Source organism: Eumetopias jubatus, unplaced genomic scaffold, assembly GCF_037043125.1.
Source record: "Eumetopias jubatus isolate StellerSeaLion01/CBP00866 unplaced genomic scaffold, mEumJub1_p1.0 scaffold_6, whole genome shotgun sequence".
Taxonomy (NCBI): Eukaryota; Metazoa; Chordata; class Mammalia; order Carnivora; family Otariidae; genus Eumetopias; species Eumetopias jubatus.
The window spans coordinates 45,676,315-45,688,740 of record NW_028274812.1 but is presented as its reverse complement, the minus strand read 5'-3'; the positions used below and the strand labels follow the sequence as shown (position 1 = coordinate 45,688,740).

Below are 12,426 nucleotides of genomic sequence, written 5' to 3'. Positions count from 1 at the left end.
AGAGGGAACACAAGCAGGGGGAGTGGGAGAGGGAGAAGCAGGTTTCCTTCAGAGCAGGATTTCAGCCAGGTTTGATTGTAACACTCACATATCTCCTGTCCCCTAATTGGCCATTGGAGGCTGATCAAATTAGCTAAGTGTGCTGCATGTTAGACCAATAGAAGAGAAGAGAGGCAAACATAGGACATGATGATGAACATTTCGGGAAAATGGAAATTCTACGAGATTGACTGAATGAAATCTACCGAATGTAAGGTAATCTACTCAATCTAAATAGTTGCAATGACAAAGGAATCGGAGTTTACTAGAACTGCCCTAAGAAAATGAAGGAGCCAATATACCATCAGACTATCAAAGTAATCTAAACTTTGCCTGATAAAAAAGGAATTCCATAAAAAATATGGCAGTCTTGCAGAAACAGTTCTTTAGGGGGAGTTAGATGAATGGGAGATGCTGAGGCGAGCCTCCGCGTGGCTCCGGGCAGCCGTTGGGTGGGCGCGGGGGCCCTGAGGCCTCTGCCTGCTGCAGTGGGCGAGCTCCCCATCCACTCTGCCGGTTATGGTGCCCACTCGCACCAACGTGGCTGCCGGGATCCCCAGTAGCAAAGTGAAATACTCAAAGCTCTTCAGCACTGACACTGGACACATTCACTATCAGAAGGAAACTTCACCTGCTGAAGCTAGCTTTAAATTGCAAAGATGTGTAGTAAGATCTCACTTATTAAAGTTTAAGAAAAGCTCTACTAAGATTCCTTATAAGGCCGTTGCCTGTGCCACTGCGCAGTTTTTGATTGGCACTTTTCTGGTTATTGTGGGCTGCCTCCTGCTGGCGGGCTACATCAGCAAAGTGGGCGTCAACAGGGCCGTTCCGGTTGTGATTGTTGGCATCCTGGTGTTCCTGCCCGGGTTTTACCACCTGCTCATCGCCTACAGAGCCCACCGAAGCTGCCAGGGCTACTCCTACAGTGACCTTCCGGATTGTGATGAGTGATGACTAGCCCCCAACCGCAGCCACAAGAAGAGGAGTCACGGATGGGGCTGAGCGCAGCCATAAGGCATTTGGCAGAGGCTGTGGAAATCTATGCTTCAGGAATAAGGAACTTGCAGCTTTGTAGATACTTAGCAAAACTATAACCAGGTTTTATAAATTCATCCCCAAAATGTTCATTGAGCTTATAATTAGCCAAATAGGAAGCTAGGAAGTGGTCCGTTTTTATTTTCTTGGCCCTGGCTAAAACCCCTAACAGTTTTTTTCCACGTGGATATGTATAGTGGAAGAATAGCATCGTTAATTGTGCGGGGAAGTGAAAAGTTATTCTGTAGAACAAAATGTTGCCCCCACCACCCTATTTAGAGCTGAACATCTCTTTTAAGTAGTCCTCATTGATAATTTTATTTTGTGGCAAATGGAAAAATGCAGTACGTCTACTTTCATATTAGTAAGTAATTTATCTGGAAAATTTCTGAGTATTTTATCACCCATGCTTATCTCCAACTTTGTAGCCTATGGATATCTTGGTAAAATCAAATATCAACGTAGGAGAAATAAAGAGAACAATACAGTTGTGTTGTGTGGAGCTTTAGAGTCAGATAAAAGTGGTTTTACATCCCAGATGCCAACTTTTTAGCTGTATAACCCTGGACAAACTATCCTAATACTCTGAGACAGAGTTTGGGACATAATTCTTACTGTTTGAGGTTTCAGTATGGACCAAATATAGTATTTATATTAACAACATTGCACATGGGTGGTCGTCAAAGTGTTAATTCCTCACTGTGAGGTAGGGTTTTATAGAAGACTGCACATAAAATTGACTAAAGCCACAAGTGAAGTGCTTCCATTCAAGCTAACCTAGGAAAGTTGGCAACCCAAGAAAATGAGGCTGCTCATCAATAAAGTCATCTCTTAGTTTAAATCAGGACACTGGATTGCTTTTTATTCGTATGAGCCTTTTCCTCTTGAGTCTTATGTAAGAAGAGGGCAGATCCAGGATTTGTGGCACCTAAGGCTTATGGAATTTGGAGGGGTCTCTTAAGAAAATACAAAATCATAAATTCAAAATTAAGTGCAGTGCACAGCAAAGGACCTATTTTAAGTATCTTTAGCTTCATGGTATATCTGGCTTCCTAGAGAAAGTAAATAAAGGATCTAGAGAAGAGAACTGAATGTGGGCATATGTCCGCAGTTAAGGCTGTAGTTCCGGATTAAAGATAATTGATGAAACAGTAGTATTTTTTAGAATAAAGGATATCATCCTATAAAAAGAAATACTTTCTGAAGTGTTGTAGATAAAGAATACAGGCATACTTTGGAGATACTGTGGATTTGTTCCATCCCACACTACCTCAGTGAAGCAAGTATTGCAATAAAGTGAGTCAAATGAATTTTTTGGTTTCCCAGTGCATATAAAAGTTATGTAGACTATATTGTAGTCTACTAGGTATGCAGTAGCACTATATCTAAAAAAAAATGTAAATGCCTAAGTTAAAAAATTGGGGTGCCTGAGTGGCTAAGTCGGTTTAGCATCCTACTCTCGATTTCAGCTCAGGTCATGATCTCAGGGTCTTGAGATCGAGCCCCGTGTTGGGCTCTGCGCTGGGCGTGGAGTCTGCCTAAGATTTTCTCTCTCCCTCTGCCCCTCCTCCCACCCCACCCCACCTCTCTCCCTCTCTAAAAAAATTTAAAAAAATAAAAAATATTTTGTTGCTAAAAAATGCTAATCATTTGAGCTTTCAGTGAGTCGTTATCACTGATAGAATAATAATGAAAACATTTGAAATATTGTGAGAAGTATCAAAATGTGACACAGAGACATGAAGTGAGCAACTTTTGGTAAAGAAGTGGTGCCGATAGACTTGTCGGATGCAGAGTGGCCACAAACCTTCAATGTGTAAAAAATGCAATTATCTGCAAAGTACAATAAGGTGAAACATAAGAAAATGAAGGATGCCTGAACAGATTTATGTTTATGAAAGATATTTATGAAATATTTATGAAAGATAAAAGAGTGCATTTCTTGGACAAAGAATATTGGCAATTCATAAAGGAGAAGAAAAATACTCTCAAGTGTGCTAACCCTTAGGATGCACAAAACATACCCAAGTTAAAAGAGTTTGGTGGTCTTCCATTGGTATTATATTATGTACCTAGACCAGACATGTAACAAATAGGAAAAAATGGTACGTTTCTAAATATTAGCTTGAGATTGTGCTAAATGAACATGGAAAATATGAGTTATAATTTGTTTGGGCTTTGATAGCATCTTCATAATCCTCCCTCTTGTTAGAAACCACAGAATATACAAAAAAGTCCATTGAAAAGTAACTGGTAAAAAGTCCAGCACAACTTCAATATGTATAATTAATATTACAAGGGGGAACTCAGTCATGGAAAGGAAATACCTTTTGAATATAGAGAACGGTTAATCTATAAAATGGTAGTGAAGGAATGTCAATTTAGGAATCAAAGATCCAAATACGGTCAATAGTGTAAACTTCGATCCAGAGATGACCGTATCACAAAGAGAAGAGTTGGGCAAATAAAGACAAAAGGAGTATCAGAACATGGTCATATTATAGAAGGTGGTATTAGAAATTGGAGGGTTGTTTTAATTTCAAACATGCCATGCATAGTGTGTGCAGTAACTTTAAAATTGTAGTTCACACAGATCTGTATTTCTGAAACAAATAATACATTATATGTCAAAAAACAAAAGATAGTAGGAAGGGGAAAATGAAGGGGGGGGAATCGGAGGGGGAGACGAACCATGAAAGACTATGGATTCTGAGAAACAAACTGAGGGTTCTAGAAGGGAGGGGGGTGGGGGATGGGTTAGCCTGGTGATGGGTATTAAAGAGGGCACGTTCTGCATGGAGCACTGGGTGTTATACGCGAACAATGAATCGTGGAACACTACATCAAAAACTAACGATGTAATGTATGGTGATTAACATAACATAATAAAATTAAAAGAATAATAATAAGAGAAAACAAAAAAAATTGTAGTTCATCAGGTCACAAATCTGACAACTCTTGCTGAATTATAAATTATATATATTTGGCTCTTCTTCTGTTAATTCAAAGTTGAGGCCAATTTCCTGTAAGAGCATTCTTTTGAAATGATTGGATTCCCAGCGGTGACTGACAGCCAGTCGTCCAGGCTAATGGTCTGGGCAGGCCAGGTCACTGGGCACAAGGAATGCAGGCAGACAGGAGACTGCAGCATCACCCATCTACAGACAGAAAACTCTTCCAAAGGACACCCTTAGAGTAGGACACTGTCCTTAATTTTGAAACAAAGCATATCACTTTATTATTAGCTTTTCAGAGAAAGTCTTGTTCTCTGCCCTTCCAAGAGAGTGGATCTGTGTCATAATTTGCTCTGGGGTTTTCTTTCATGTTTTGAAAGTAGCCTGTTTCACTATGGATTCCACATCCTCGTTAGTCAGCTGCTTTTTAAGAAATTTGCTGATTTTTAACAGTGCTTCTGAGGTCCTAGGATGGGTTCAGTTGATCACAATGAATCCCATGATGAAGCGAGGACATACATATCAGAGTAAACTAGATGTGTGACAAAGGATCATCAGTGCAACTAGATGTGTGACTAAGAGTCTGCAGGGCAGAGATAGCTCAAAGTGTTTCTCTTTGTAGTTTAAACAAGTTGAGGAAAATGTTAGGGAATTAAGTACAAATATGAGAAAAAACTCTACTATAAATTCCACTCATTTCTGCCAACCTATGTGTTCATGAGGGCTACCTTGACTATCCTATTTAATAATGCAACATGCCAAAAAAAATAATACAACTTGTTAACACCCCTCCCTTAACTTCTGATCACCACTTTCCAAGATTACTTTTTCATTTTCCAGAGCATTTCTCTCCTTCCAATATGCTAAACAATTTGCTTATTTATTATATTTATTGTTTAGTGTCTGTTTTTCCCCCCTAGTATGTTAGCAGTAGGAAAATAGGGATTTTTATCTGTTTTCTTCAGTTCTTAGAAAGACAAGCAGAATGTAGTAAGCACTGGATAAGTTTGTGGGATGAAAGAATAAATGAAGAAATTACTATTGTTTAACTTCAATATAAGGACATATGAAGTCCTAAGAATAAATTAAACCCATGCATTCTTGAAATTTCTAGCCAAGTTCTACTCATTGATAACCTAAAAAAATGTTTACTTAAAAAGGCCTTAGGCAAATATACTTTAAAAAGTATGTACCTAGTCTCAAATGGTTACATATGTGATAACATTTATATAGCATTCTTGAAATAAAATTGAAGAGACGAAGAGCAGATTACCATTGCCAGGAATTGCAGTGGTGCTTACGTGTGATAAAATTGTATAAAGCTACACACACACACACACACACACACAAGTGCTTATAAACCTGTTGAAATCTGAATTAGCTCTTTTGGCTGTACCAATGCCAGTTTTCTGGTATTGACCATGCACTACAGTTATGTAAGATGTTACCATGGGAAAGGTGCAAGATGGATGGGATCTCCAGGATTTTTTTTTTTTTTTTGCAAATTTGTATGTTGAATTTATAATTATTTCAAAATAAAACGTTCAAAAATGGTAAAGATTTTAGAATGCTAATGTCAGTGTGCCTTAAAATGTGTTTGGATATATATTTTTTATGTCTGTGTTATCAACTAGTTTGACAAAATTTTGCTAGAGTCAAAACTCACTCAAAACACACAACAAACTTTCTTCATTTCCTCATAGGTAAGGAGAATATTAAAGTCATCCTTAAGAGTATGCGAGCCTCTAATATCATCAAGCCAGGAACTGCCAAACACTGGTGAAAACAAACATAAAATAAGTAAATCTGAAATTCCAAAATCTAGTAAGACCTACAGGACAGTAAAATTTCACGTGCAATATCCAGATTCTTTTATCTTTCTGGACTATGTTACACCAACCAATATTTTTTTTCCATCTCGTTGATAAAACCAGATACAAACAACTCTTGACTGTCAGAAATACAAAGCCAGGGTACTGAGCCAAAGGCCTACCACCGTCATAACGTAGTTCTGGTAACCCCGGTCACAGGTCACAGCACTCAACTGTGATGTACCTTGTCTCCTCTTACATAAAGAGGTAGTAAGACTATCTACTTTCTAGTGCACATTGGGGATAAAAAGATCACAAACATGAAAATACCTTGCACAGGTCCCACCAAGACAGAATTCAATTTATATTTATTTCCTGGGCTTGTTCTTGAAATAATTAGAAGTAGCTTGTTACACTACCTCATCTATTCCTAAAACCAGTGAGACTTTTGTAAAGTCACTAAATTCTTTCTAAATTATTTTTTATTTCCATTTTGCAACACTTTATCCTGTTTATTAATTCCTTTAAGGGGCTCCTTTATGGTATGGAGTCCTGAATATTGAAACATATGTCATATTTTGTGTTTTCTGCTCTGAGCACGGAACTTTCCTCCTAAAAAACATATTGCTTACAACATCAAAGCCACAAGGGTTTCCAGCTGCATCAATGAATGGCTAACTAAAACCCCAGATGGAAATAAATTACCCGCTCCCAAACCTTCTGATTTGAGGCCAGGAGATGTATCTGGCAAGCGGAATCTCTGGGAAAAGCAATCTGTGGATAAGGTCACTTCTCCCACTAAGGTTTGAGAGAGTTCAAGAAAGAACCCAAGGTAGCCGCTCAAGATGCTGGACCAGCTCAGTTGGAGAGGGCTAGTTTGCTCCGTTTTATATTTATGTTGATTTACTAAATTGAGTTCATTTCCTCTTGTTTTATTTTTCATTATCCCAGTAAACCCATGTATATTATCACTATATTTAATAATCACAAAAAAACCCCATCAAAGCCACAAAAAGAATGGTTGCTATTTTTTATTTAATAAATTAAATTTACTTACCAGTGAAAAATCTTTCCAAGAGTTCTTCTTTTATATCTGATGTCACAAGTTTTAACATTAATTTTTTTAAACAGATTTATTTATTTTAGAAAGAGAGAGAGAGCGCCTGAGTGGCTCAGATGGTTAAGCATCTGCCTTCGGCTCAGGTCATGATCCCAGCGTCCTGGGATCAAGTCCCGCATCGGGCTCCCTGCTGGGTGGGGAGCCTGTTTCTCCCTCTGCCTCTGCCTCTCTCTCTCTCTCTCCCCCTCTCTGACTCTCATCAATAAATAAAAAAAGAGAGAGAGAGAGTGAGAGAGATGAATGGGAGGGAGAGGCAGAGGGACAGAATCTTCAACCAGACTCTCCGAGGAGTGTGAAGCCCGAATCGTGGCTCTCTCCCACGACCCTGAGATCGTGACCTGAGCCAAAACCAAGAGTTGGAGGCTTAACCAACTGAGCCACCCAGGTGCCTCAACATTAACTTTTGAAAAGTAATAAAAAGATGTCATCACACCTTTAGGGTTTCTAAATATATACACAATCTGAAAGTTAAAAGAGGTGACTTCAGATGTTTTAAATAGATATGTAATTATCTTAATTTTTATTAAGTACTTTTCATGAAAACTATTGAGAGGTTTTAACTATTAAAATAAGACATTGAACATTTTTCTAAAGATGTTTTCATAACACAAATAAAGTTGAAAATATGCAAATGTAATTCCAGGTGTTGTATTTGTTAGACATGCTTCATCCTTGGAAATTCCAGAGGACTTGAGGACGTGGCACTTCTTCATGTTTGTCTATAATCCACTTCTGAACCAGCTATTTAATGGAAATTCCAGATCTCCATAGCTAGAGCATGCTCTTTTTGAGCATTCTACACACCTTGGGAAGGAGAAGGAGAGTGGGGGGAGAGCCATCGAAATCTGATCCACAATCTGTCACATTCCTGCTATGACAAGCCAACACTACCAGAAGGTTACAGACTTCTTTGACCCAGGGCACAAGCGTAAGGAGAGCCCAGCACTTCCCAAGATCCAAGGGAGTGTGTGAAATGCCAAAGATGAGCATTTACAAGGAGGTTATGCTTGATGGTAGAGGACAGATACAGATAAAATGTTAAAGTGATGGTGCTCGCCTAGGATGGGAAAGAATGAAACATCCAGCATATTCGCATTCCATTATGATTGATATGTATTTCTCTTCCCTTTCATTGCCCACTGTCCCATGTGAGAATAAACAAGCAGTCAAATGGTAAACTAGAAGATGGAATAAATGAGAAGAAAAACAAAGGACAAGCCACAAGATGGACAATTTGCCATTGAATTACTGTCAAACTCTTTACTTCTCAAGGCAAATTGTAATTAGCTGCAATCTACAGTAGCCCCCCACTGTCTTATACACAGTTTCATCTTCCATAACTTCAATTACTCAGGGTACTGTGATGTGGAAGCAGATGATCCTCCTGACTATTATCAGAAGGTCAGGAGTAGCCTAAGAGGCTATGTCACAATGTCGATGCCATTCACTTTGCTTCAGCTCATCATGTAGGCAGTTTTTTATCTCACATCATTACAAGATGAAGGTTGAAAATAGTACAGTAAGATATTTTGAGAAAAAAACCACATTCGCATAACTTTTATTACAGTATATGATTATAATTGGTCTATTTTATTATTAGTTGTTAATTCTTACTGTGCCTAATTTGTAAACTAAACTTTATCATAGGTATGTATGTATAGGAAAAAACATAGTATATATAGAGTTTGGTACTATATGTGGTTTCAGGCTTCCACTGGGGGTCTTGGAACATATTCCCCATGGAGAAGGGGGGATGAATGTATTATGCACATAGCTATCAGGATTCATGTTTTTCCCTTCAGAATTAGTGTAGCTCAATCAGATAAGAAACAGTTGTGTCTTTGCACCAAACATAAGAAAATTACAACCTACTTTCCCCATTTTACCTCTCAAACTTTGGGAACCAAATAATTAAAGCAGGCAAGTCATAAAAAAACAAAACAAAACAAAACAAACAAACAAAAAAAACAAGCACAACAAACAAACAAAACAAAAACCAGCCTGGGCACCTGGGTGACCCAGTTGGTTAAGCGTTACACTCTTGGTTTCAGCTCAGGTCGTGATCTAGGGGTCATGGGATGGAGCCTCAAGTCAGGCTCCACGCTCAGCGAGGAGTCTGCTTCTCTCCCTCTGCCTCTGCCCCTCCACGTGTCTCTCCCTTCAAGTCCTACATAGATGAAGTTTCTTTTTATTGCAGATAACAGAAATGAACTCTGGTGACTAACTTTTAGAAAAGGAATGTGTTGCATGAATCCTGGGAAATCTCAAGGACTGGAAGAACCAAAATGGATTTCAGTGCTCTAGAATGAATTCTGCAAACTTTAACCTCATTCCTTCTGGTAAAACTTTAAACTTTGAGGCTTTGCTAGGATCAGTCTCTCTACTGTGATCAGGAGGGCAGATGGGAAAAACAGATATGGCTACTAAGTGAAATCATTTTAATTCAGGCAACCATCTCAAATCCTATCTAATACAAAGTTTGGTATAAATATGGTGTTCCTCACTCATTAAACTACTGAAAAAAATGGGTGAGTCTAAAGAATGACATTCAAGAAAAGGGTGTATTTCTGTGAAATGAGGTTTTTGACAGAGGGAAGCTAAAGTGGAAATGATGGTGATATATCTTTGGTAGTTGTTTTCAGGCTCAATGACTTGTATTTTGGCTCCAAAAATACTACAGCTAGAATTATATGCTCTATGTGAGCCATATAGGTTGAGATCTATGATGAAATCCACAAGCCAGAGACATTGAGAAGGAAACAGGAACGTATAGAGCTGGATTCAGGGGTGGAAAGTAGAAGAAAATGTTTCCATCCTAGAGTAGATACAACTCACACTGTAAGATCTTTCAAGTCAATAATCAATGATTGGAAATTCTTGGACTCCCTTCAAGCTAAGAAAGAATGGTTTGTGCATAAAAATGAGGTGACATATTCCATTAAAACTGATCAGGACACAGATACATTCTTACAACCCTTCTTCTCTTGGGACATTTTTGGGGAAATAATTATTTCCCCAAATTATTTCTAATAATACTTTGTGGTGATTATTAATATATATATATTGACATATGCTTTAAAAATAATTATATAACTTACTAGATTGTGGATAAGAAACAATAAAGGTATCACTATGTTGGATTTCAAAGTCTTTCAGCACATCTAGAAAATTTGGTTCAACAAACAGGTGTGAAAAGTCTTTAAAGTATAGCACTACTTATTAGCTTCCTTTGTTTTGGTCTGTTCTGCCATTATTCAGTGATCTGCTACCAAGGTATAGTAGTATTTTAGAAAAGTGAGAAGTTTAATTCTCTACCTATTCACTGATAACATAGGAGCTTATGGGGAGTGAGTGCAAGATTGTTTGGGGTCCTGGCACCACTATCAGCCCAGAAAATTCTTTCGGTCTGATGTTCTTACACAGCTACATTGAACTTCCAAGTTTATCTATCATCTATCTATCTATCTATCTATCTATCTATCTATCTATCTATCTATCAATCATCTATCTATATCTACGATCTTTCGAGAGGAAGGGATAAAGACAGGACTATTAATTCATATATCTTCCACAAAAGGGGTTAAAGAACTCAGGGGAGAGCTTTATTAATTTCAGATGGTTGATACAACAGGTAAGAGATCATGTTTCCTTCTTAAGACTCTTGTTCCTAAAACAAGGAACACTCTTTATGGGATCTACTTCTTTTCTCATGTTTTCTCTCTACTTTTAACTCAATGTTTTTGGAATTGCAGGAGACCTATTCTCTATCTTCCTGCACAAACCCTCTGCCACCCTCCTAACCTGTTTTGGAAAGAACTATTTGGTAAGGTAGCTTTTTCTCTTTATAAAGTGTCGGGAAGAATAGGGTCCATTTTTTCATACCTATGCTGAGTTCATTCTAAAATGATATTCAAGGAGCTATTAGAAAGCTACTATTTACTACTTACTAGCTGTATTTGTTTCCTATTGCTGCTATAATGAATTACCACAAATCTAATTGTTTAGAATAATATTCTCTTATGTTTCTCGAGGTCAGATCTGAAATGGGTCTTAAGTCCCATTTTTTTCTTTTCTTACCTTTTCTTTTTTAAAGATTTTATTTGTTTATTTGAGAGAGAGAGAAAGCACAAGCAGGGGATGCTGCAGAGGGAGAGGGAGAAGCAGATTCCCCACTGAGCAGGGAGCCTGCCTCAGGGTTGATCCCAGGTCCCTGAGATCATGACCTGAGCTGAAGGCAGATGCTTAACTGACTGAGCCACCCAGGTTCCCCCTTTTTTTTAATTTAAAAATTTTTATTAAAAATTTTAAAATCTTTTGTCCCCTTCACCCATTTCTCCCACCCCACCCCCCTCCTTCCTATGGCAACTACCAATTTGTCCCTTTTTTACCAATCTGTTTTTTCTATCTATGAGCTTGAGTTTTGTTTTTTTTGTTTTGTTTTTTTTTAAATATAGGCTCTACATATAATAAAGATTATACAGTTTTCTCTTTCTCTGCATGACTTATTTCACTTAGCATAATGCCCTCAAGGTCCATCCATGTTATCACAAATGGCAAGATTTCATTCCTTTTTATGGCTAAATAATAGGCTATGGTTTCTTTATTCATTAATCAATAAACACTTAGGTTGTTTCCATATATTGGCTATTGTAAATGATGCTCCAATAAACATGTGGGTACGGATATCTTTTCAAGTTAATGTTTTCATTTTCTTTGGATAAATACCCAGAAGTGGAATTACTGGATCATCTGGTAGTTCTATTTTTAAGGAACTGCAATGCTGTTTTCCACAGTGTCTGCACCAATTTACATTCCCACCAATAGTGCACCAGGGTCCCCTTCTCTCCACATCCTCACCAACACTTGTTATTTCTTGTCTTTCTGATAGCCATACTAACAACGTGAGGTAATATTTCATTGTGGTTTTGATTTATATTTCCCTTATGATTAATGATGTTGGCCATGTACATGTTGGTCATCTGGATGTTGTCTTTGGAAAAATGTCTATTCAGATCTGCCCATTTTTTAATTGGATTATTTGGTTTTTTGCTATTGAGTTGTCTAAGTTCTTTATATACTTTTGGTATTAACCTCTTATCAAATATATGATTGGCAAATATTTTCTTCCATTCAGTAGTTTTCAATTCTTTTTTATTTTTATTTTTTAAGATTTTATTTATTTATTTGACAGAGAGAGACACAGCAAGAGAGGGAACACGAGCAGGGGGAGTGGGAGAGGGAGAAGCAGGCTTCCCGTGTAGCAGGGAGCCTGATGCGGGGCCCGATCTCAGGAGCCTGGGATCAGGACCTGAGCCAAAGGCAGATGCTTAACCAACTGAGCCACCCAGGTGCCCCAGTAGCTTCCAATTTTAAATGGTTCATTCAATGCTTATGTGCTTTATCTAAGTGCTAAGTCATAAAGAGGGTATCATATGGCACACACATAAACACAAAATTGTTTTGAATG

General features: G+C 38.0%; 1 pseudogene; it reads left to right on the top strand.

The window, feature by feature from the left end:
• The first annotated feature begins 558 nt into the window (after positions 1 to 558).
• On the top strand, positions 559 to 990 carry LOC114219456 (transmembrane protein 230 pseudogene; annotated as a pseudogene).
• The last annotated feature ends 11,436 nt before the right edge of the window (positions 991 to 12,426 follow it).